At 42.1% G+C, this 27,448-nt stretch overlaps 1 protein-coding gene across 3 annotated transcripts in view; it reads right to left on the bottom strand.

Annotated features, from left to right (window-relative positions):
- The window catches only part of LOC149155562 (cytochrome c biogenesis protein CCS1, chloroplastic-like), a 132,287-nt gene that overhangs the window by 11,904 nt on the left and 92,935 nt on the right, over positions 1-27,448 (bottom strand). The gene's annotated exons all lie outside the window — the stretch shown is intronic.

The following is a 27,448-nucleotide window of genomic DNA, read 5'->3' as shown; positions in this document are numbered from 1 at the left end:
AAAATAAATATATTAATGGGTATTAATAAAGATAAGGGTGAGAAGCTTCTAAGAGACGAGAATCAAGTTTGTTTTAATCTTAGCCGTTGATTAGGGACTTAATCTCGACCGTTGATTCGTCAATAGGAAAAGTATAAGAGAAGACTTGAGGATCATTTGGAGACACACTGGCAGATACTCAGTATATCAAGGAAAATCGACTCTCAAGTAGAGGAGATCGATTTCAGAAGAAGAGTTGCAGGATGGAGGAAGAGGAGGGCATCAACAACAGACAGTGACAGAGGAGGAGTTGACGCAGGGACAGTGGGAGATAATGCAGAGAGAGACATAGTCCAAAGGAGAGACGCAAAGCCTACACAGACAAGATGCAGAGCCACTCAGAGCCACGTTGGGCCACGCAAAGTGACGCAGGGGTGACGCAGAAGTGGGAGCAGGTCTCCAAAGTGTCAGAAGGTCTCAAAAGGAAAGTCTCAAGTGTTTTCTTTCAGTTTCTCAATAAAATCATTCCTTGTAAAAGCAATCGCTGCTAAATATTAATAAAGCCCTCATCTACTGCACCCATTTTCCTACATTGGGTTTTTCAGGGACAATTGTCCAAAAACAATTGTGTTGATGTGATTGGTTCTTGTGCATGTATTTTTTCTCTGGGTAATTGTGTGATAACTGCAGTAGAATTTATTTTAATATTTACTGAAGGGATTTTGTAAATAACTTATTGTGTATAATAAGTAGGTGAAATAAATCAGTTGCTGCAGTAATAGAATTTCAGTTTAGAAATTTTCACATGGTATCAAAGCAGAGATCCAGCAACAGGAGAGGAAAATAGATTATGGGTCAAAAGCATGATGCAAAGGCATCCACCCAAGGGGACTCGCGTAGATTTCCAGAAGAATGCACAAGGGACATAAATTATGATTATTCTATGTTAGCTTCCAGAATCGAAGAAGAAGTCGCTTGTTTAGCAAGCTCTGCCTCCTCGAAGGTTTGGTATATAGACAGTGGAGCTTCCTAGCATATGACAGGAATCCGAGAATGTTTTTCAGATTATCAGGAAGAAAGAATGATTTTTCAAATCACCATGGGAAATAAGGGAAAGTGTACTCCAGTAGGAAGAGGTACTATAGTTTTTCAAAACCGAAGCAGGAAAGCGGCTTCGAGCAACCAATGTGCTGTATGTGCCAAGATTGGGGATGAACTTACTTTCCGTATCTCAACTTCAGAACAAGGGCTATGACGTTTTCTTCACTAAGGAGAAAGTATATGTCAAACACCCGAGTTGGAAAAAGAAGGCCTAGATTGGAATCAGAAGTAACAGGTTGTACAGGTTGCAGCTAGAATCACCAATGGCATTGATAGGCTGTAATGGAGACAAAGTATTGAATGAACTATGGCATAGGAGGATAGGACACTTACAACATGGGGCTTTGAGACTCAGGAAAACATTATCAGGAGTTCCAGAACTAAGTACTGAACAAGATGATGTATGCAGAGGGTGCGCTCTGGGCAAGTATGCCAAAGCAGCGTTTTCCAGAAGTAACAATAGGGCTACGAGTGTGCTAGGATTAATACACTCAGACATTTGCGGACTGATGTCCACAAAAGCTCTTAGTGGTGCCAAATTCTTTGTCACCTTCATCGATGACCATTCCAAGAAGACTTGGATCTACTTTCTGAAAACTAAGGATGAGGTTTTCGGTCAATTCAAAGAGTTCAAGGCTCTAGTGGAGAATCTGACGGGAAAGAAGATAAAAGTGTTGCGCTCAGACAATGGTGGAGAGTATGTTGACAAGGACTTCGCCGATTTTTGCGCTAAGGAAGGCATCAAAAGAAAGTGGACAACTCCCTACAATCCGAAGCAGAATGGAGTAGCAGAAAGGAAAAACAGGACTATTGTGGAAGCATCTAGGGCAATGTTGTATGATCAGGTTATGCCTAAATTCCTATGGGCAGAAGCATGCAGCACGACAATTTTTGTCCAGAACAGGACTCCTCACAGGGCATAAGGCAAAAATCACTCCGGAGAAGGTCTTCACCAAGAAGACACCTAAAGTCAGTCATTTCAGGATATTTGGGAGTCTTGTGTATTGCCGTATACCCAAAGAAAGGAGAAAGAAATTAGAACAAACTGCTGAGAAAGGATATCTTGTGGGATATAGCGAGAATGCTAAGGCACATAGAGCTTTTAGGAAATCCCCAAAAATTCCTTTCGAGGAGCAGTCGAAAGATGAGCCGTTGGTCAAACCACTTCAACCAGCGGAAAATAGTACTAGAAATTCTCCTGAAGACAAAGCTTCAGAATAGGAGGAATCTCAAGAAGAGGAAGAGCTAATAGATGTGCCAACTACCAGTGGAAGAACGAACTGAGAACTCCGACAAATTCTACGAGATGCAGAAGACTTCATTGGTGCACCCAAGACCAGTAAAAGGGAGAGAAGACAACCAGACAGATACCAGGCCTAGTAGCTCAAGTTGGGGAACCTTCTAGTTTTTAGGAGGTCGTTCAGCATCAAGTATGGGTGGATGCTATGGTGGAGGAATACAGCTCTATAATGGTCAATGATGTCTGGGAAGTGGTACGTAGGCCTCAGGACAGATCAGTGGTAGGTTTGAGATGGATCTACAAGGTCAAATATGTTGCAGACGGCAGTGTGGAGAAATACAAAGCCAAGTTTGTGGCTAAGGGGTATACTCAAAAGGAAGGGATAGACTACAAAGAAACCTTCGCCCCAGTAGCCAGGTATACTTCTATTAGAACCGTGATATCTCTTGCAGCACAGATGGGGTGGGAGATTCATCAGATGGATGTCAAGACGGCATTCTTGAACGGGGTAATAGAAGAGGAAGTATACATTGAACAGCCAAAAGGTTTTGAGACATGAGAAGAAATATCATGTATGCAGATTAAAAAACCTTGTATGGGCTTAAACAAGCACCTAGGGCATGGTACGGTCGAATTGATGGCTACTTGCAGAAGATGGGGTTCGTCAAGAGTGACGCAAACCCTAATCTTTACTATTTGGTTGTAGAGAATGAGCCTCTAATCCTAGTGTTATATGTGGAGATCTCTTCCTGACAGGATCATCCAGGCTCATCAAAGACTTCAAGAAAAACCTAGCAACAAAGTTCAACATGAAGGATTTGGGACATATGCATTATTTCCTGGGGTTGGAAGTTTGGCAACAAAGGGTGAGATCTTCCTTGGACAAGGGAGATATGCAACAGAAATCTTGAAGAGATTCAGGATGCAAGACTGTAGAACTATGACTACTCCAATGATCACCAACTGGAAGAAGATTGATGCATCAGAAGAGAAAGACATTGATCCCACCTTGTACAGACAACTTATAGGGTCCCTTATGTATCTGGTCAATACCAGGCCAGACATTTGTTACGCTGTCATGGTGGAACCTAAGAGGGCACACTAGGCAGCAGCCCGACATGTTCTATGTATATACAAGGAACAGTTGAGCATGGACTATTGTACACCAGAGGCAATGACATCAGGCTGAGTGGGTTCACTGATGCAAATTGGGCTGGAAGTTAGTAGATCAGAAAAGTACAATTGGGCATTGTTTCAACATTGGATCAAGAATGACCTCTTGGTGCAGTAGGAAACAAAAATCCGTGGCTCTGAGCTCAGCTGAAGCAGAATATATGGTAGCTAGCACAACTTCGTGCGAAGCCATATGGCTTAGGAAATTGCTTGTGAATCTATACAGGAGAAGGAAGGAAGCGACCAGGATCATGTGTGATAATCAGAGCATCAAGCTCTCTGAGAATCCAGTATTTCATGATCGGTCGAAGCACATTGATATCAGGTGTCACATTGTCAAAGACCGTGTCTAACGAGGGGCAATACAGTTGAGATACACTCCTACAGGTAAACAAGTTGCAGATATCCTCACCAAGGCTCCAGGAAGAACAAAGTTTGTTTATTTCAAGGAGAAGATGGGGATGGTAAATAATCCACTTCAGTAGCAGAAATGGATAAGTGTTAGGAGTTGCAGTGCAACAGTTAGCAGTGGCAGTGCTATGGGCAGCATGATGTGGCATGTTGAGAGGGAGTTGCAGTACAGGTGCGGCAGTGGTAGTGGCAGTGGTAGTGGCAGTGGCAGTGTCATGGGCAGCAGTGCAGGGGATGTGAGGCAGCAGGCCAAGCATCAGCACAGGTACTGATGCGGAAGATCAGTATGATGTTTCTATAGTGAAACATTGCTAGAGCACATTCCTCGCTAAGAGGGAGTGTTGATTTTTGGTAGCATCGAATGTGCTCTAGCCTTGAAATTTGGAGGGGAGGCTAACGCACATGAGATCTCCAAGACCCAAAAATCGTTTTGAGAAATTCCACCCGAATAAAGAGTTATTAAAATAATTAATATTTTTAATGAGTTTGTAAGTCCAAACTTAGGAAAATAAATATATTAATGGGTATTAATAAAGATAAGGGTGAGAAGCTTCTAAGAGACGAGGATCAAGTTTGTTTTAATCATAGCCGTTGATTAGGGACTTAATCTCGACCGTTGATTTGTCAACAGGAAAAGTATAAGAAAAGACTTGAGGATCATTTGGAGACACACTGGCAGATACTCAGTATCTCAAGGAAAATCGATTCTCAAGTAGAGGAGATTGATTTCAGAAGAAGAGTTGCAGGATGGAGGAAGAGGAGGGCATCAACAACAGGCAGTGACAGAGGAGGAGGTGACGCAGGGACAGTGGGAGACAATGCAGAGAGAGACGTAGTCCAAAGGAGAGACGCAGAGCCTACACAGGCAGATGCAGAGCCACTCAGAGCCACGTTGGGCCACGCAAAGTGACGCAGGGGTGACGCAAAAGTGGGAGCAGGGTCTCCAAAGTGTCAGAAGGTCTCAAAAGGAAAGTCTCAAGTGTTTTCTTTCAGTTTCTCTATAAAATCATTCCTTGTAAAATCAATTGCTGCTAAAGATTAATAAAGTCCTCATCTGCTGCACCCATTTTCCCACATTGGGTTTTTCCGTCCAAAAATAATTGTGTTGATGTGATTGGTTCTTGTGCATGTATTTTTTCTCTAGGTAATTGTGTGATAACTGCAGTAGAATTTATTTTAATATATACTGAAGGGATTTCGTAAATAACTTATTTTGAATAATAAGTAGGTGAAATAAATCAGTTGCTGCAGTAGTAGAATTTCAGTTTAGAATTTTTCACACCCAATCCATTGCTCTCATGACTTGGCCAATCTCTTCATTACAAAGACTCCATGCACCTCATCTAGCTATCAATCAGCCATGAAACCCTCCACTCAACACAAGGGAAGGTCTTTCCCTTCTCTACTCAACACTCCCTTGGGACTTCTTCCTCTCTAGTGCTCTAATGCAGGTAGAAAGAGTCCAACCGTTGATTGCCTTTCGCGAATAACATGGTAGAGTAATATTATCTCCAAAATAGTCAATGAGAAGCAATATCATTTGGGTGATGGTTTCCTAATTTGCCCAACCTCAATGTTCATTATAGCCATCTATCTCTCTTCTGAAGTCTGCAATTCACTCTTCATAATGCTAGTTTTGGTAATTTTCAAATTTGAGAACATGAAGTTCCTTCAGAGAACATAGGATGGAATTCCAAATCATGGTGATGGAGAGAGTGACCATAAGAAAATAAGTGAATTCCCATGGGGTAGGAGAATTGAATGAAGGACTTTGACACCATCCCAAGATGATTGTACTTCTCATTAGAAGTTTCTCATACTCCTCTATGTGAGTAGACTTTCCCTCACCCACCTCGTCATGCACTCTTATTGGGATTTCTAAGTCAAAGGTGATGGTGAGCTTCATTTAAGGCACATGACGGAAAAGATTGTAATATTCCATTCCCAAATTCCTTAAATTTCCATCAGATTTCTGAGTTTTTAGTGTGAACTTCAGCGTGAGGATTTGTCATATCAGCTAGTGATATTGCTACTGTTTTTTAATTTAACGTTTGAGCACACATGAGCAGGGGTACAAGTCATATTTATGTGTATAAATAACCAGACTTCATACCAGCACCACAACATCGCCAAATTCTCATAAATCACTGATATGAATGGTGCTATTAACAATCATGAATCTACAGGTACCTCATATTAAATTTTACAGAAAATTAGTAAGCAAACATGAGGACAATTGTGAGGCAAAGTTCTGATTTCTATTAGAGAACAAAGAGCAGAATTTACAAGGCCATTATAGGGTAGCATCTGGAAATTCCTCCAGCTGATGAGAAGGTTTAATATTTCTTACATACACAGGATCAATCATCCACCGCTACAGGACTATGACAGTGGACCATCAGCCTCCTTAATGACAATCTTCTACAGCACTTCCTCTAGCTTAGACTCTGCCTGGAATGTGATAGAAACAAGCTCTGCTCTTCAAATCTGGGATTGAATAAGGATACATAAATTGGTCTCTCTCGTCTCGGGAAAGAGGAGATTCGAATCAGCCTTTAACCTCTGAAATTGATGCCTTTATAACTACACGACCTCTGAAACTTATTACGTGCTACCAGCCTTCATTTTTTTAAGTGAATAAGCCACTTGGATGACAAATAACAACTCGGCCTTGAAGGGAAGGGCTGCTACAGGTTTATGGCGGAATACACCAGATCTGGAATTACATAAATAAATATATCAGCCTCTGATGAATAGGCTGCTACAGGCATATGAAAGCAATCCAAGAGGGACTACAAATCCGAACATAAGCAACCAATGACCCTCAATTCTGAAATTCGATCCCTTCTCTTGTTTGGAATTGGCACCAGAGTTCTGCTAGCAAAAACCTATTCGGTTCCTCAAAGAAATGACGCTCCAACTCTGATTATTCAGCTCCTCCTTAGTTGACTGTAAGCAGTTCGATTCCCTTGAGATAATAGGTCCACTACAGCAGGACCAAGCTGCCAATAAGATGCTGATATCTGGAGCAAGATTATCAGTCCACAATGTATTCGGCCTCCTAGTCTCACTTGTGACTCGTCCCTTGTCTGGTGGTAATTTTTCGACCCTCCTGAAGATAGGTCTTGGGCCTGATGATTTAATGCTTGGGACAAAGAACTAACTCCAGAATCCAATATTTTACTCGACCCTCCTGAAATTAGCTATACTTGGCCTCTTGGAGTGAGATGAATATCCCTGCAAACTACTAAGTTCACAATGCTAATAATCTCCTGCAACCAAAGCCAAGTACACAATCTGGAAGCTGCCTGCAAACAATGCTAATTAGTTCCGAAGATTCTCAACATTAAGCACAATGGAAGATCTGAAATAATCTTCCCCAAAATGCTAACTAGGGTGGCACTCAAAGTCCACCGATTAGCTTGAGTTTCACTTGAAACTCTTGAACTCGCTCAAGCTCCTTCAATTTGTCAATGAGATAGATAGAATGATTTGCAATTGAGTTCCCACTCCTTTTATAATTCTTCATGGAGCCTCCCTCTAGCTTCTAGATTCTCCTTTTTTCCTTATTATTTTATTGGTGGGGCCCATTCTCCACTTTTTCCGTCATTTAAATAAAATAATAATTTGTTGCCATTCCATTAAAATAACAATTTTCCTTCCTCCTCCAATAAAATATTATTTTGCCACCATTTCATTAAAATAATAATTTATCCCTTTTCTCTCAAATAAATATTCTCCCCTTTTAATACTATACAAAATTTGGCAAAACTCTTAAGTGATTTTTGCATGAATAAAATTGGGAACATTATAGTCCTCCCCACCAAAATTTGCTTGTCCTCAAGCAATATCACCATATGTTGTTGCTCCACACGCTGACATAGCTAATGCCAAGATCCCAAATACGCCACTGAACCGCTCCTTGTTGCAGCACTACCACCACCTAAATAAACCCTGACACCAGGGTCCCAAACCATCCTGATCCATGTTAGGCATCCTTCGCTCCACTCATTGTCCCATAAGATAAAGTCGATAGCAGCCCTCTGCATATCAACAGTAAGTAAAGCACCCTGACAATGTGAAATCTTGAGCAGACCCTTGAGAAGCGGCCCTCCTAAGTAAACGATCTTATGCACTTCAAGAGTAGACTCTTGAAGATGCGGCCCAATCCCTGTGGAGATGAGCCATCGACCACATGTGCTCCCCCTAATCTCGTCCTATTGGACATCCTACCATACTGGTGAAGTCCCCCATGTCATTAGCGTATGACTAAATCCCAATGGAAAATATGTGTGATCTTCCCCTATAGAAACCAACTCATCCCTAAGGGTAGCTGAATTGCCAAGTCCTGTGATGCCCGGATCCCATGCTAATCTCAAAAGGGTGCCACCATGTTGTCGCTACGCCACTCTAATCATGACTATTTGCCCATCATCCACAAGTTGTATCCCCCTCTCCTGGAACCTAAGGGAAAAATATCTGTCCCAACGCATTTGGCCTAGGCATCTCCACGATGTCAAGGCCTATCCATTCAACACTAACCCTGATTTGGAGCAACAATAAGGAAAGTCAACCTTGGCATGTGACGAAGTCCTCAGTGCTCCCCCGCATGACAAACCAAGAGTGACTTGGGTCACTCTCTACACTGATCCCGCTCATCACAAAATAGAGTGACCAATCAACCAATCGAATCCCTGGATCCCATACCCAGATCGGATGTAGCAGAGTCCCGAGTCCTGACAACTGTTGGCACCAACCAGTACCACGTCTTAGGTCTCTGCATGCAATCAGTATATGGACTCCATACATCATGAATCAATCTAGTGCATGCAAAACTGCCCTGTGCCTGCCATTCCACATAGTGGGGTCTGCTATCATGCTTCCTAGCACTCCCAATATTGGCTGGAGTTTAAACATCTAACTGCAAGAAAGGTCCACCAACCGTTGTATATGCCCCTGAGACACCTCGAAGTGTCTCGCCCAAAAGAGGTCATGCATCTCCCTAAGTGTGGGCTCAAGGGTGGAGCACATGATACTTCCACAAAAGATCAAACCATCCCCAAGCCTGCACCTGGCAACTCGCGCCCTAACCATATGCCATAGCTGGAAAAACTGCATGCACTGTGTCTTGTCCAACTAGCTCAGATGAACCTCCCAGGTCTTGTTGCCCGTGATAAGAGCATCAAGGGACAATGCCCAAGTCCCCTTTGTCAATGCATAATGTTGGAGAGTGATAAATGTCTGCGCTCCGATGGCTATTATCCAAGGATTTGTATGGAAGCCCACAATCAACCCCGTGACCAATCTGCTCTCCCAACCTAGGTATGTCAAATCCAATGGTGTGCCTGATGTCCTCATCAAGAGATCTCTCTAGTGGCAACACTCCAACAACTTGTTGCGTGACAATATACAATGTTGCACGCAGGCACGCACCCCCGCACACCTCTGCATAACGCTGACTTTGTGGCACAACTCTATGCACCACTGGACACCAATGCCCATTATCGTACCACCCTGCATCATCGGCCATCCCATATGCGTCATTGCATCCACCACTTTGCTAGTGAACCCACCATGATGTGAGCTACACTTCCTCATCCACCCTGGTAGACCTGAGCGACCTATCTCCTCACATCTAAAAGAGAATGACACCACTGTGCCTATCCTCAATAGCTCACGTGTCTAGCATACCAATGAGAGAGCACCGTCTCCATGCAATGCCCTGTCTGGTGGCCTACTAGTGCCACTTTCTCCTACCAGCTCCCACCAGAGTATGCTCATCATCCTACGACCCTACACACAATCAACATGCCAAGTCATCTCACGAGGTTTGGCAACCCCCTCGCCAATCCAACATGTCACTAGTATTGTCCGAGCATTTGATGGAGATCTGAAAGTGTGTGCACCCCCGATCACCGAATCCATCACGTAGCTACTACCATCGCCTACCGACTCCATAATGTGATGGGGAATCCCACCTGGATCCCAACAACAATCTGGCCCTCGAGCTCCTCTAGTAACCCATGTTCCCTGTTAAACTATGCCATTGGCCATGAATATACCCATACACCTAGCCCGCTCCACCGAGTACCAGCTCAATACATATCGCCATCCTATCCCAAAAGAGGGATCGAAGGCACAATCTCGTGTAAGGAACAAGCCCTCCAAGCTGATGCAGTGTCATACTCAGCTCATGTCGCTCAATCCTACTGACTTGGTCATCCCCTATGGTCTTTCTAGATAACTCTGCCTCTATTAGTCAAATGCGTAGGGGTGGGCTAATAATGTTGTGTAGGCCCATCAGCATGCCTCTGAAGTGAACTGTGCTGAAATCCCAACATGTGCTCCCTTCACTGCGCCTCATCAAGGGCTAGCCCAAAAGATGGTTGCTTATCCTCAGATCCTCCTCCATCATGGGCTCAACTTGAGCCTCCAACTGCTCCTCCATAGACAACCCATCATGCAAAACATCCTCACCAGTCAACTGTAGGTGGCTACCATCTGGAAGCTCTGTCATGGATCTGGATGCGTCTGTGCCTACTAGCATCTCATCAATGGATGGTCCTATGGGTGTGTGCTCCACTCTCTCTGCCACTGTCTCAACTCGTGCCATAAATGTGCTCTTTGATAGTGGTGACTTTGGAGTCACACTAGGTTGATCTATGTCCTCCTCGCAACCACCAGTGTCATTTGCGTTAGTTTTTGTAGCATGGGATGTGTTCTAGACACGAAATTTGGTGGAGAGGCTACAATACATGAGATCTTCAAAACCCAAAAATCGTTTCTGGAAACTCCACCTAGAGATGGCTTAATTAGATTATTAACCAGTTTTTTAAATATTTTGTAAGTCTAAACTTAGGGAATATGGTTAATTAATCAGAATTAATTAAGTCAAGGTGTGAATCATCTAGAAACTCACACGAATCGACTCCAAATGATCCTACCCATTGATTAAGTTTTAATCTTGGTCATTGGTGCTCCAACAGTGGATTATAACAGGAAGTCGATGGGCACTTGGAGAAAAAAAAACTAGAACACTAGAAGTTCGATTTCCTTGGCAGATAGATTTCCAGAGGAGTAGCAGTCAGTTGTCGGAGAGCCAAAGATCAAAGCAGTGAGTGGGGAAAGGACAGTGAGTCCAGAGGAGATTTTCTAGATCCGGAGAGTCAGCTACAATAGGGTTGAGTTTCCTCAGTGAGGCTACACAGAGGCAACACAGAAGCTTCAGAGGCAAAAGTTCAATTTGGCCAAACAGAGGGTCAATACAGTTGCTGGAGGCTGGGAAGATTTTCGGAAGGGACCAACGAGTCATTCTTAGATGCTGGATTGGGCAGACGACTTGATCAATTGCAGTTCCAGGTAGAGCATACCAATGGATGCGTAGGCTTGATGCAGAGGCTGACGCAGGGGTTTGGTGGAGCCCATTCAGAGTCAATTTAAGAATTGGATCAGTGTCGAGTTTCTCCTGTAGTGGATTTCCAATTTGTGCATCCAGATTGTACTCAAATTTTCACTGTTGCATAATAATAAAAACCCTCACTGTTGCACCGGTTTTCCCAAGTTGGGTTTTTCCAGGGACATTTGTCCAAAAATAACGGTGTCATTTTTTTGTGTGTGCTGGTATTTTCTCAGCTCCAGTGCTTTTTATTTTCGGCAGTTTTATTTGTGAAGGTTACAATGTGTGTATTTCGATGTTGCCGTAGCAATAAACTGAATAATTAATTTATCAGTTAGAAGAATACCAGTTGTTGCAATAGGATTCCAGTTGTGGAATTTTCACAATCTGCCTCCTACTTAACCTCTTGCTCAGACTCGCTCTCAGGAAGCCACTCCATGTAGTGGGCCTTGCCTTTGGTGTACCTATGCCCTAGGGTCCATGGCTCCTGACCTATTAAGCAAAAAGTTCCTCCTCCGAAGGTCCCTCCTAGTCTCATCCTCTAACTGCCCTATCTTCTCCCTCTGAGGGGGTCTGGTGTCCTCTGGATCAAATCTCTCTACGATCCTCCATATTAACTTTGTGTAGGACGTGATTCCTACATCAACCAATGGGATCAATCTGCAGTACACTCCTGGGCATCTCCATCTAAATGCAAAGTGGCATCCACCTCTCTCATGGTGTTTAGCCAAATGTATGTGTCTAGTTCCTACACTTATTCTCTGATAAAACTCCTAGCTGAACCATCAAAATTGGTGAGGGTTATTTTTCCCACCGTCTTTTGTATGCCCAGATTTGGCTGACCTCCCCTATGTGGTGTAAATGGTTTCACTCCCAAGGTATGTGCACCTCTAGGCTCCCTGTCATGAAAATGAGGAAGGTTCTGGTTTACCCTATGATTGCTACACAACCGAGCTAACATTTCTATCATCTTCTCATTGTTCCTAAGGATCTCGTCCATGATTTCCTATGTACTCCTTCCTTGAGGCACAGGAATGTCCATAGCCCCATCAATCAGTATGCATGCATGCCTAACACCTCCATGATCTTGCTAGCTTCCCCACAGTTGTCCAAGATCATGCTCTGATACCACTATAATATTCCATTCCCAAATTCCTCAAATTTCCATTAGTTTTCTGATTTTTTAGTGTGAACTTCGGCATGAGGATTGTTGAGTATGTGTTATATTCTTTCTATGACTAGTCGCACGCGCTATATGTTGCATCGGGCGCAGTGGGGGGGGGGATCACAAGGGGGGCGACAGGCACCACTGTCGGGGGGGCTACACGAGGTCCGGGGCCTCGCCTCGAGAAAAAAAATGTGGACCCAATAATAGTTGAGAAGACCCACAAATGGTGGGCAGACCTACCCATGGTTTTGTGCATGGGGTTTGCATACATGGTTTTGGGCATGATGGTTTTCTGCCCATGGTATTTTGTAGATCTGGTCAAGGGAACTACGATTATGTTCTAATGCAGAGTTAATGGATTGGGGTTTATGAATGCTTCGACATATATATATATATATATATATCTATATATATATATATATATATGTATGTATTGGGGTTTATGAATGCTTCGACATATATATATATATATATATATATATATATATATATATGTATGTATGTATTGGGGTTTATGAATGCTTCGACATATATATATATATATATATATGTATTGTAACATTTAAAGGAATATAATGAAAAATTAATCTAGTAGTCTCGATTTTGGGATCTAGGGAAAATATTTGTGTATATTTATTTTATGTTCTCGCCATTGTATATTTTTTTGTTTTAAGAATTCATTTGCAGGTAATTTTTGTACAAGGTTAAAACCTACATTTGGTATCAGAGTTGTTTCAGCTTCAAGGGGACGCCTTTGCTGTTGAGGGGTTTTTCTCGGGCTTATGGTAGACCCTGTTACAGTGGAGATCTGCGGGATCAATTCTTGCGGTGAAAGAATATGGCGAACAGTGGAAAGATAGAGATCAAGAAATTCAATGGACAAAATTTTGAGTTGTGGAAGCTCAAGATGGAGGATCTGTTGGTGGATAAAGATCAGTGGATCGCGATAGATTCGGGTACTAAACCAACGACAATGTCAGCAGAAGACTGGGCAAAGTTGGATCGGAAGGCAAAGAGCACAATATGGTTGTGTATCTCAGATTCAATATTATTGAATGTATTAGGGGAAGCTACGACGAAGGCTTTGTGGGACAAGTTAGAAACTTTGTACCAATTTAAGTCTCTGGTGAACAAATTGTTCTCGCGGAAAAAACCGTATAACATAAGGATGAAGAATGGAGACTCGGTAACAAAGCATTTGAACGCCTTTAATACTGTGATAAGTCAGTTTTTTATCTATTGATATAAAAATTTCTGACAAAGATAAGTGCATCAGTTTGTTGTGTTCTCTACCAGATTCGTGGGATAGTCTGGTTGTTGCAATAGGTAGTAATACAACTACCTTGAAGTCCTTGAGTGGGAGATCTAAATATAGAGGGAGATCTAAATCTCCAGGAAAATCTGTAAAAGTGTGTTGGAAATGCAAAAAGGAAGGGCACTACAAAAAGGACTGTAGATCTAAAGCTCCTCAAAAAGGAAAGGGAGATGATGATGCTCCTTCTACAAAGGTGAAAACCACCTCAGATGAAGGTGAGGATGTGTACTTGGCTTCTTCTTCAAGTACACATGTAGATCATGAAGCATGGTTGATTGACTTAGGTGCGTCCTTTCACTTCATTCCCGATAGGGATTGGTTCTGCGAGTACGAAAAATATGATGGTGGTGATGTCTTCTTATGGGATGATAGGAAGGCCAGAATCATCAGACGAGGAAAAGTCAAGCTTAAGTTGCAAGGTGGAAGGATTAGAACACTTCCTAGTGTTTTGCATATTCCTGCATTGGCCATAAATCTTATTTTTGTAAGCAAGATAGATGATGCAGGTGTAAACATAATTTTCGAGAAAGATACCTGCAAGATGGTTTGAGGAGCACTAGCATTGATGCAAGGAGTTCGGATTGGAACTCTATACAAGCTTCTGGGTAGCACTATTATTGATGGGTGCAACAGTTATGTGGTTCCTGAAAGTAGAGCAAAAAATCTAGTGGTCTCTGAAGAAAAGATCATGCTATGGCATCAAAACTTGGACATATTGGAGAGAAGGGCCTTCAAATACTGCATGGTAATGGTATGGTAGAATGTATGTCTAATTGCTCTCTGGATTTTGATTTCTATGAACATTGTGTATATGGGAAGCAGAATCAAGTGAGTTTCCCCTTTGGTGCTAAGGGCAAAAGGGATATTAGAGCTTGTGCACAGTGATGTGTTTGGACCTGTGTCGGTTCCATCACTGGGTAAGTTTGTGTACTATATCTCATTTATATATGATTTCTAAAGGAATACATGGATATATTTCCTCAGGAAGAAATCTAAAGTCATTGACAGATTTAAAGAATTTAAGGCTCTAGTGGAAAATCAGACAGAGAAGAAGATCAGTGTGTTGAGGAAAGATAATGGTGGAAAGTTCTGCAAGAAGGAATTTGAAGAGTTTTGTAAGAAGTGCGGTATAACATGGCAGAAGGCTACTCCATACACACCTCAGCAAAATGGAGTTGCAGAAAAAATGAACAGTTTGTTAACGAAAAAGGCAAAAAGCATGCTCAGTGATGTCGGGTTAGGACAGGAATTTTGGGCAGAGGCAGTGGAGACTGCATGTTACTTGGTTAACAAATCACTTTCATCAGTGTTGGAGGATAAGACTCCACATGAGGTATGGACTAATAAGAAACCCCCTCATTCACATCTAAGGGTATTTGGCAATGATGCATATGTACATGTTCCAAAGGAAAAAGAACCAAGTTGGATAGTAAATCTAAAAGGTGCATTTTTATTGGGTACAAGGATGGTTTAAAAGGTTATAAGCTTTGGAACCCAGAAACAAGGAATGTTGTGTACAGCGGAGGTGTGGTGTTTAGAGAGGTGAAATATGTTATTAAACATGAAGTCCTACCAAAGGAACCTGAGAAGATAGAGTTTGAGCTAAAGGAGGAAGAATCAGACTCTACAACAGAACATGAATCAAAAGTGGAAGAGCCACAAACTTCAGTTTTGAGTAGATCAATTCGAGAGAGAAGGCAGCTAGAAAGGTATAGTCCATTGGCTTTCTGTCAAATTTAGTTTTATCTATTACTAATGATGATCCCAGAACTGTCAAGGATGCAGTAGATTCAGAGGATAGCAAACTCTAGAAAGAGGCCATGGTTGATGAAATGGCATCTTTGGACAAAAATGAGGCTTGGGATCTGGTGGAGTTGTCGACTAGAAGGAAACCCATTGGCAGAAAATGGGTGTTTAAGAAAAAGATGAATGCAGAAGGAAAAGTGGAGAAATACAAAGCTCGATTGGTAGAAAGGTTATTCCCAAGTTTCGGGAATTGATTTCAGTGATATTTTTCTCCTATTGCCAAGTTAGTTTCTATTAGATTATTTTTCTCTATTGTTGTTGCTTTTGATTTTGAGGTAGAACATATGGATGTGAAGATAGCATTTCTTCACGGGGATCTGGAAAAAGAGATCTACATGAAGCAACCTGAAGGCTTTGCGGTGAAGGGTAAGAAAGAACTGGTATGCAGGTTAAAAAAGTCTTTATATGGTTTAAAACAGTCACCAAGGATGTGGTATCAGAAATTTGATACATATATATGGGGACTTGGCTTCACCACAAGCAAAGCAGATCATTGCGTATTTTAAATTAATGGGTGAGTCGTGACCATGTTATTTATTTGGTCTTGTATGTGGATGATATGTTGCTGATTAGATATGACATAAATTATCCAGGATTTGAAGACCCAATTGACCTCCAAATTCGACATGAAGGATCTTGGTGCTGCAAACTATATTTTGGGCATGGAAATTAAACGACATCAGGCAAAGAGGAATCTCTGGTTAAACCAGAGGAAGTACGTCGAGATAATATTGCAGAGGTTTAATATGTAGGATAGTAAACCGGTGAAGGTTCCTATTCTTGTAGGTGTAAATTTATATGTAGAACAGTGTCCCAAGACACAAGAAGAGGAAGAGGACATGTCATGTGTTCCATATGCGAGTGCAGTTGGTAGCCTGATGTATGCAATGGCCTGTACTAGACTAAACATTGCACATGTAGTGGAAGTATTGAGCAAGTTTATGTCAAAACCAGGGAAGGAGCGTTGGACAACAGTGAAACGAGTTTTCAGGTATTTGCGTGGCACTAGTGATTATGGTTTGTGCTACCAAGGAGGACTAGGATTGGATAGAGTTTTGGACATTCGTGGCTTTGTGGATTTACACTGGGCTAGAGATCTAGATCGGAGAAGATCTACAAATGGGCAAGTGTTTAACCTATTTGGAGCAGTCAGTTGGATGAATAAAAGGCAATTTGTAGTGGCACTTTCAACTACAGAGGTTGAATACATGGCAGCCACTCATGCAAGCAAGGAAATAGTTTGGTTGCATAGATTGTGTTAAAGTATGGAGTTGGTGCAGCAAGATACAAGGATAGACTGTGATAGCCAAAGTGCAATTTTCTTGGCAAAGAACCTTGCTTATCATTCAAAGACAAAGCACATTGATGTTCAGTATCACTTTGTAAGGGATATGGTTGAGGACAAAAAGGTGTTGCTGGTAAAGGTGGACACTTTGAAGAATGTTGTAGATGCATTGATGAAGTTTGTGAGCACTAAAAAGTTTTCTTGGTGTAGAGAAATAATGGGCATTGCAGGGATGGATCAATGACTAAGATCTCCTGTGACCCCTGTGTCAAAAGAAAACAAGTGGGAGAATGTTGGATATGCGTTATATTCTTTCCACGACTAGTTGTAAGCATTGTATGTTGCGTCGGACGCAGCAGGGGGGCTCACAGGGGGCGCGGCAACCACACCTGTCAATCTATGCGGACCCAAGGATGGGGGGTGGACCCACCGATGGTGGGTGGACCTACCTATGGTTTTGTGCATGGGGTTTGCACATGGTTTTGGGCATGATGGTTTTTTGCCCATGGTATTTTGTAGATCCGGTCAAGGGAACTATCGTTATGATCTAATCCAGGGTTAATGGATTGGGGTTTACGAATGCATCAGCATGTATATATATGCATTGTAACATTGGAATTTGAAAGGAATATAATGAAAAATCAATATGGTAGTCTTAGTGTTGGGACCTAGGGGAAAATCTTTGTGTATATTTGTTTTATGTTCTCGCCATTGTATATTTTTCTGTTTTAAAAATTCGTTTGCAAGTAATTTTTGTACAGGGTTAAAATCTACAAGGATTGTCATATCAGCTTGTGATATTGCTACTGTAGGTTTAGATTAATTTAATGTTTGAGCACACGAGCAGAGGTACAAGTCATATGTATGTGTATAAATAACCAGCTTCAACCAGCACTAGAACATCACCACATTCTCATAAATCGCTGATATGAATGGCGCTATTAAATTTTACAAACATATTAAATTAAATTTTACAAACATTTAGTAAGCAAACAGGAGGAAATTGTGAGGAAAAGTTCCGATTTCTATTAGAGAACAAAGAGCGGAATTTACAAGGCCATTGTAGGGTAGCGCCTGGAAATTCCTCCGGCTGATGAGAAGGTTTAATATTTCTTACATACACAGGATCAATCATCCACTGCTACAAGACTATGACAGTGGACCATCAATCTCCTTAATGACAATCTGCTACAGCACTTCCTCTAGCTTAGACTCTGCCTGGAATGTGATAGAAACAAGCTCTGCTCTTCAAAACTAGGATTGAATAAGGATACATAAATTGGTCTCTCTTGTCTCAGGAAAGAGGAGATTTGAATCAGCCTTTAACCTCTGCAATTGATGCCTTTATAACTACTCAGCCTCTGAAACTTATTACATGCTACCAGCCTTCCTTTTTTAAGTGACTCAGCGCACTTGGTTGACAAATAACAACTCGGCCTTGAAGGGAAGGGCTGCTACAGGTTTATGGCGGAATACACCACATCTGGAATTACACAAATAAATATGTCAGCCTCTGATGAATAGGCTGCTACAGGCATACGAAAGTGATCCAAGAAGGACTACAAATCTGAATATAAGCAACCAATGACCCTCAATTCTGAAATTCGATCCTTTCTCTTGTTTGGGATTGGAACCAGAGTTCTGCTAGCAAAAAGCTATCCGGTTCCTCAAAGAAATAATGCCCCAACTCTGATTATTCAGCTCCTCCTTAGTTGACTGAGCAGTTTGATTCCCTTGAGATAATAGGTCCACTACAGCAACACCAAGTTGCCAATAAGATGCTGATTTCTGGAGCAATATTACCAATCCACAATGTATTCGGCCTCCTAGTCTCACTTGCAACTCGTCCCTTGTCTGGTGGTAATTTTTCGGCCCTCCTAAAGATAGGTCTTGGGCCTGATGATTTAATGCTTGGGAAAAAGAACCACTGAAATTTTCAAGTCTATCGCAGCAACTGAAAATTATTCTTCTAGCTGATTAATATTAAGTGCAGTTTATTTGTTACGGCAAACAACGAATAAAATCACAACCGCAATTTTCACCATAAAAAACGCTCCAGAAAATAAAATACTAGAATTGAGAAATATAGAGCACAAGCACACAATAAAAATGACACCGTTATTTTTGGACAAATGTACCTGGAAAAAACCAATTAGGGAAAACCGGTGCAACAAATGAGGGTTTTATTATTATGCAAAAGTGAAAATCTGAGTACAATCTGGATGCCCAAAACTGGCAATCGTTTGCAAGATAATTTGGCCAAAAATTAGTGAGACAAATTTTGTCTCACCCAACATTGATCCAGCTCCAAAACTGGGACAAACAGGTCCCTGAAACTACCCCTGTGTCAACCTCTGCGCTGCCTCTGCACAGGCCAAACTCACAATGCCTGGAAGTTGAGTTGATCAAGATGTCTAGCCCAACTCAGCCTCTTAGAATGACTCACTTGACGTTCTGGAATTTCTCTCAGCCGCCAGCAACTGAACCGATCCTCTCTCCAGCTGAATCGAACTCCTCCTCTGAAGTTGCCTCCGCAGCCTCACTGAGGAAAACTCGACCCTCCTACAACTGACTTTCCGGATTTTGAAACTCCTCTGGAATCATTGTCTCTACTCCCTCTCTTTCTCTGTGTCCCTTCTGGCTTGAACTCTTCTTCCTTGCGTTGCTGCTACAACTGGATAGCTCAATCTCTGCCAAGGAACTCAACCTTCAAGAGTGTCCTCCATCTACCCATCGAGTTGTTCTTATAATCTCTCGTTGGTGAACCAACTGCCATGATTAGATCCCCGTCAATGGCTAAGATCATCTCCAACTCGATCCATGTGAGTTTCTAGAGAAATTTCACCTTTCTCAATTAATTACTGTTAATTAATCACTTTTCCTAAGTTAAACTTAGGAAATATTTAATTATTGATCAATTAACTTAATTGAGCCATCTCTAGGTGTTTTCTCCTGAAATTTTTTTATGGGTTTTGGAGATCTTGTGTTCCTTAGCCTCTCTAACCAAAGTTGAGACTAGAACACCTGTCCGATGCTACAAAAACTAACACTCCCTCTTAGCGAGGAAGGTGTTCTCTCACTCTGTCTCATAAAATCCTCCATACACGCTGCTAATGTCTTACAACTGTGACAACCGACCACTTCCCACCAAGCCACTGGGCAACTCTAATTCATTTGCCACTATGTAGTTGAACCATCTCGCATTTGCATTGCAGCTAACACTACACTATACCACTTGTACTCCTGCCAACTCTTCTCTGCACTGCAACTAATCTCATGCTATTGTTGCTGCTGCAACTACTACAACTAAGAAACAAAAAAAAACTTTGAATCATCTGTGTCCCTGGACTGGATTTGCAACTGTCTCTTGAGTCTCTAGCTGCAACTAGCCTCTGCACTGTCCACTGAGTAATTGTCTGTGCTACAGCTACTTTGCGCCCCTCAGCATCTGACTACAACTAGCTCTGCAACTACCCCTCAAGATCCGACTTACATCATCCTAAACACTAATCCATCTACTACTGAATACTGTGGACCCCTGTAGCAAAGGTGATGATCCAAGAAGAAACACCTACTCAATGCAGTATTCCTTGGACTCTACCCAAATATCTGCAAATTTGGGATCTAGAGCTCAATGTCTCCCCACCTCTCACGTGGAGGTATGGTTGCATATAGTGTGAATTCCTCCTCCAACCTAGAAGACAAATTATCTATCTTTGTCGAAGTTGTTGCTTGCTCCTGCTTCTCCTTTTTGTCCTTCTTCCACTTCGAACACTGGGTATTGTAGTAACCAAACTCACCACATCTAAAGCACTTGATCTTCAGCAGATCCTTCTTCTTCTTTTCTCCTCCCTATGAGCCTTGTCCCTAACTAGGACCTTTCTTTGCCTTCCCCTTTCATGCAAGGGCAACATTCTCCTCTTCCTTCACACCCTTCAATCCTTTGCTCTCAACTAGAGCAAGCCTCATCTCCTCTTGTGTAAAATTTGCCCACAATCAATCCCAACCTGGTAGGTTGTCTCGTCCAGTGATGCATTGGACGAAAGTGGCCCACTTCGGGGTGAAACCATTCAGAGTTGTACACACTAGCTCACTCTCTTGAGGTGTTTCTCCAACTGAAGCTAGCTCGTCTCGTACATTCTGAATCCTAGTGAGATAAGGAGTGACTCCTTCACCCTTATTCATCCTAGTGAGCCTCAACTTCTCCTTCAAGAACATATGCCTATTCTCGGAAGGATTATGGAAAAGCAGAAAAATTGCATCCCACATTTCATTCGCTGTATTCTTGGCTGGTAAGTGTGAGACAATATGATCCCAAATGCCATCAAGGATCAACAGCTTTGCCTTGGCCATATCCTTATTGTAGTTCTCTAGCTACGATGGGTCCATTAGTACGGCTACAACTCTCTCTGCATACGTCTGCAAACCATGCTCATCTAGCAGCAAAGACATTTTGCCCTTCCAAATACAATAATTTGAGGCTCCATCTAGCTTATCCTGATCTCGAAGTCCTGCTGAGGCCATTTTCTGCAAAATTGACAACTGGGAAAATAAACAGGAATCTCCTTTTCCTACTTGGTTGCTTGCTCTACTACTTGCACTCCCTCCTGGAATGTGCAGTTCTACTCGCTGCTACTACCACTTTGCAACTGAAAATCTCGAATTTCCTCCAAAAAACTGAATCCTGAATCTGGAAACCCTCTGAGAAAAAATCCCTTTGTCTGTGTTTTTCTCTTCCACCCAGGGTTGATTTGTTACTGCTAGCCTCGCTGCAAACAAACTGCGCCCAGATCTACTCAACGAACTGATTGATCTGCACACCAAAACTGCTTCCTAGTGATACCTCTACCTGTTGAAACTGCCACTGGGTTGTTCAAACTTTTCCTACGCCTACAACTGGAAATCGAACCCTTGCCCAGCAATTCGCTCTGCTTGGTTGGACCATTGTGCAGACCTAGAAATTGTGATGCAGAACTCCCTCTGAACCTACACAATTTTTTTCCTCACTTCTGAGCTTTTGATCTATCTTCAACATTGCTCTGATACCATGTGAAATTGTCAAGTCTATTGCAGCAACTGAAAATTATTCTTCTAACTGATTAATATTAAGTGCAATTTATTTGCTACGTCAAACAACGAATAAAATCACAATTGCAATTTTCACCATAAAAAACACTGCGGAAAATAAAATACTATAACTAAGAAATATAGAGCATACACACAATAAAAATGACAACGTTATTTTTGGACAAATGTCCCCAGAAAAACCCAATGTGGGAAAAACGGTTTAAGAGATGAGGGTTTTATTATTATGTAGTGAAAATCTAAGTACAATCTAGATGCCCAAAATTGGCAATTCTCTACAAGATAATTTGGCCAAAAATTAGTGAGACAAATTTTGTCTCACCCGACACTAATCCAGCTCCAAAACTGGCATAAACAGGCCACTCTAACTGCCCCTGCGCATACGAAACTCGCACTACCTAGAAGCTGCTTTGATCAATTTCCAACCCAACTCAGCCTCTGAGAATGACTCTCTTAGCCTTTTGGAATTTCTCTCGACCTCGAGCAACTGAATCGACCCTCTCTCCAGTTGAATCGAACTCCTCTGAAGTTGCCTGCGCATGAGCCTCACTGAGGAAAACTCAACCCTCCTGAAACTGACTCTTCGAAACCGGGAACTCCTCCAAAATCAATCTCTGCTCCCTCTTTGTCTCTGCGTCCCTTCTAGCTCAAAATCTTCTTCCCTGCTCTGCTGCTGCAGCTGGATAGCTCGATCTCCGCCAAGAAACTCGACCTTCATGTGTGTCCTCCATCTACCCATCAAATAGTTCTTATAATCTCTCGTTGGTAAACCAACAACCATGATTAGATCGCCATCAACGGCTAAGATCATCTCCAACTCGATCCATATGAGTTTCTAGTGAAATCTCACCTTTTTCAATCAATTACTATTAATCAATCACTTTTCTTAAGTTAGACTTAGGAAATATTTAATTATTGATCAATTAACTTAATTAAACCATCTCTAGGCGTTTTCTCCTAAAAAATATTCTAGGTTTTGGAGATCTTGTGTTCCTTCGCCTCTCTAACCAAAGTTGAGACTAGAACACGTGTCTGATGCTACAAAATCTAAAAACCAACTCCAAAATCCAATCTTTTACTTGTCCTTCTCGCAATTAGCTATACTCAGCCTATTGAAGTTAGATAAATAGCCCTGCAAACTGAGTTCACAATGCTAATAGTCTCCTTAAACCAACATCAAGTTCACAATCTAGAAGTTGTCTGCAAACAATGCTAATTAGTTTTGAAGATTCTCAACATTAAGCACAATGGAAGATCTGAAATAATCTTTCCCAAAATGCTAACTAGGGTGGGCCTCGAAGTCCACCGAAATTAGCTTGAGTATTTCTTGAAACTCTTGAACTCGCTTGAGCTGCTTCAATTAGTCAATGAGATAGATGGAATAGGATAATTTGCAATTGATTTCCCTCTCCTTCATGGAGCCTCCCTCTAGCTTCTAGATTCTCCCTTTTTCATTATTATTTTATTGGTGGAGGTCATTCTCCACTTTTGCCGCCATTCCAATAAAATAATAATTTGCCTCCCTCTCCAATAAAATATTATTTTGCCGCAATTCCATTAAAATAATGTTTTGCCTTCCTCCTCCAAAAAATATTATTTTGCCGCCATTTCATTAAAATAATAATTTCTCCCCTTTCTCACAAAACAATATTCTCCCCATTTAATATTATCCAAAATTTGGCAAAACTCCTAAGTGATTTTTACATGCACAAAATTTGGAACATTACAAAGATGCAAATTTCTTAGCTGACTCTCGGAAATAGAAGTTTTGTTTCCCATTGGGACACTTTTAGCTTTCCCTCTTGTGGAGCCATAGCCCCCTTGTACACCCCACAACCCTCTTGGACCATTACATATTATATTATATAATGGGATCCTCCCTAGAGGTGTAATAAGGGCATACAAACCCATTAATAGGAAGGGTATAGTGGACAATTAATGTAACATGGACTAGTTACACTATTAAATAAGGCCCATTAATGAGTTAGCATTGAATAAATATAACATGGCCACGTTAGAGAAGGTCCACTAGGTAGTTAGCATTTGGTTATGGTTAGGGTTTGCTCATGTGATCATGTATTGGAGCCTATCTCATTGGGAGTTTGCCCTTTAAAAGAGGTGAGTGATCATGCGCTAATCCTTCTATAACAGGATCATTGTCTAGTGTTACGCGACCTCAAGGGTTTTGATATTAAGTCAAATATTGAACATTTCTAATGACTTGTTGCAAATCATCTTTAGATCTATTAAGAAACATAACATGTGCTATCAAAGCACATTCTAAGGAACAATGAGGAAAATTTTCTCTTTTATCTTTTGCAGATTTGAAGCCATAACACTTGGGTTGATTTCTAAAGCTTCCGATGTAGAATTTCTAGAAACCAATTGTAGATTTGGACTCTTTAGACAAAAATAATCAATTTCATAAAAACAAGTTGCTCAAATAAGAGGTTAGTGAAGAAGATATGGCAGTTTCAAAATCTATTGTTTTAGGGCTTTTCTCTGTCACTGTTTCTATGTGCTTTTCTGCAAAATTTCCATAAAGCAACTGCATATTTGTCTTCTTCTCACAAAAGTACACAATTTCAAAAATAAAATCACTCAAAGCAGAGATTGAACAAACCCAATTGCAGTTTAAAAATCTGCTCTTTTTTGTAAGGCTCTTCAGTGATGGCCACAAATATTGAAAAGCATGTATCCTTTAATAGAGCGCCTAGGTTGTAGCCAGACAAAGGACTTCCAAGGCTTTGATTTGGTATATTATGTGATATACTTTTGATTGATATTCAGTATGCTACATCCCTTGCAAATTGCCACCCACAAACCCCAGTAGAACCACCAAATGTTGATTTTGGGTAGCATCGGATGTGCTCTAGCCATGAAATTGGTGGAGAGGCTAAAGCACATGAGATCTCCAAGGCCCAGAAATGGTTTGGGTAGAATCTAACCGGTTTGGGAGATATTAAAATAATTAATATTTTTTGGAGTTCCTAAGTCTAAACATAGGAAAAATAAAATATTAATGGGTATTAATATAAAACTGTGTTAGAATGGTCCAAAAGTCATGGATCAAGCCAAATCTAATCTTAGCTGTTAATTAGAGATTTAATCTCGGTCATTGATGGGCCAACGAGAAAAATAAAAGAGGAGGCTTGAGGGTCAATTGGAGAACACACCAGAGTGACTAGTCATTCTATTCTCTAGAGCGGGGTTTGCTAAGAGAGATAGAATCAGTGATCAACAGCGAGGGGTAATGAATACATAGCAGAGAGGTAGAGTTGGTACCAGAGAGACAGCGCAGAGCCCGAAGAGGTTAACGCAGAGGCAGCCAGGAGCTGCGCAAATCCAGGATAGAACAGCGTGTGAGACACAGAGGGTCTAGGGGTTGACGTAGAAGCTCCAGAAGCTGACGCAGGGCCAAGATGCAGCGTTGGGAGGATTTCGTGGGACAGAATGGGTGCTGGTGAGCCAGGTAGGGTGAAACAGTCCGTATCAGATTGACACAGAGCAATGGAAGCTGCAATTGTTGCTGTGGGATCGTTCATCCGGTGATTTATCAGTGGTAATATCTATCTCCGAGGAGAGGTACTACTGCCGAGGGCATTCTCTATTGAGTGAGCCATTTTTAGCACCCTAGTTGTATTCTGAAAACTGCATAATAATAAAACCCTCTGAATAGTTGCACCGGTTTTCCCACATTGGGTTTTTCCAGAGACATTGGTCTAAAAATAACGTTGTCACTTGTGTGCTTGTTTACTTTCAGTTGATGATCTGTATGTGTTGATACTGTACTTGTATTTATTTTCAGTATTTACATGGTAAATAACTTGTTAAGTAATTGAACAAGTAGGAAGAAATAAATCAGATAGTACAGGAAGAATTTCTAACGAGTTAAACTTAGAAATTCCAACATGGTATCAGAGCGTGGTTGCAGATCACAGGGTAACTGAAGGCATCAACCGAGCATAGCAGCAGTAGCAGAAACAGCTATCCCGAGTGACAAAAGTTGTTCCTAGCAGAAAGTAGCAAGGAAGGGGTGATGCAGAGAGCCTGCGTCATCAGGAGGAGGATCAACGTTGAGGCAGAGAGGAGCAGACCTGACCTATGCAATGCCCAGTCATCTTTCTCAGTCAGGAAGGGTCAAAGTTGTGGCGAGGAGGTGCAGATTTTGCTGGTGTTGGGATTGCGCAGAGCCTAGCGGCTCAAACCTTCAAATTATTGAGGCCTAAGAGGTTGTGGGTGAGTTGCGGAGTGAAGCTGGTGGGGCACTGTGGTCAGAACGGTACCTAACAGGGCAAGACCAAGGAGGAGGGAGTTGCTGCTGAGGATATCTGACCAAGAAATCCATATTAGTGGTGCAGTTGCACAAACGATCGGAATGGAGCATCTCGACATTGGCAGAGGGGTTTCCAAAAGGGAAATGGAGGCTCAGAGGGAGTCAAACCAAGAACTTCCAGACGAGAAGTTGAGAGACTCAGCAAGAGTCGATCAGAAGACTTCCAGGAGGGAAGTAGAGAGACTTGAAAGAGTCGAAAGAGGAGCAGCGAAATGGCAGTGAATGGGCTGAGAGATCAGGATAGACTGGATGGAGCTTCCAACTTCGTAGTCTGGAAGGCCAAGATCTTGTCCATTCTAGACAGGTATCGCATCAAGCACTTCGCCTTGAAAACGATAGCGATCCCAGTTGACCCAGCTAAAAATGAGAAGTACGAAGAGGCAATGGCTAGGGCTAAGTGCATCATCCTTGACGGGGTCAAGGATCATGTGGTACCACATATTGCCGAGAAGGGTACGGCAAATGAGATGTGGGATGCCTTGAAGAAGTTGTATCAGCATACTTCCGTGCAGAGGAAGATGCTTCTAGAAAATCAGTTGCGGTCATACCAGATGCAGAGGGGAGAGCAGATAGATATCTTCCTCGGGCGATTGACAGAGATCTGGGACCAGCTGACTTCCATAGGGGCCACGCCGGATGAGGAGATGTTGGTGAGGACTGCACTGAACGCAGTCTCAGAGGACTGGGAGGTATTTGTCCAGAGCTTATTGGGCAGGTCGAACCTTCCGGATTGGGAGGAACTGTGGGTGGCTCTTCGTCAAGAAGAGATCAGACGGCTAACCAAGGCAGGGAGTAGCGGTAAGGGGGTCAAAATCAAGAAAGAGGAAGAGGAGGATGTTGCTCTAGCATCTGCAGGAAAGCAGGAGAAACGAAAGAAGAAGGACCTCTCCAAGGTCAAGTGCTTCCACTGTGGGGAACTGGGTCACTATGCGAACCAGTGTCCAAGGAAGAAGAGCAAGGGAGAGGCTTCTGAGACCAAGGCAGTGCCAGCGAGGGCAGAGAAAGAAGTGGAGACAGATGACGACTGTGCCATGAGTGCTCGTGCACCACTTAAGAGGTAGTGGGGAGATATTGAGCTGTAGTCAGACGGACTATAGACGATGAGAGGCAGGATCCTTGAGGTACCCAACCTCTTGGATTATACCTTGCTACA

This window comes from Pinus tabuliformis, chromosome 9, assembly GCF_031772625.1.
Source record: "Pinus tabuliformis cultivar Carrire ecotype Pingquan chromosome 9, CPIR1, whole genome shotgun sequence".
Taxonomy (NCBI): domain Eukaryota; kingdom Viridiplantae; phylum Streptophyta; class Pinopsida; order Pinales; family Pinaceae; genus Pinus; species Pinus tabuliformis.
This window is presented reverse-complemented; position numbering and strand designations above follow the sequence as displayed.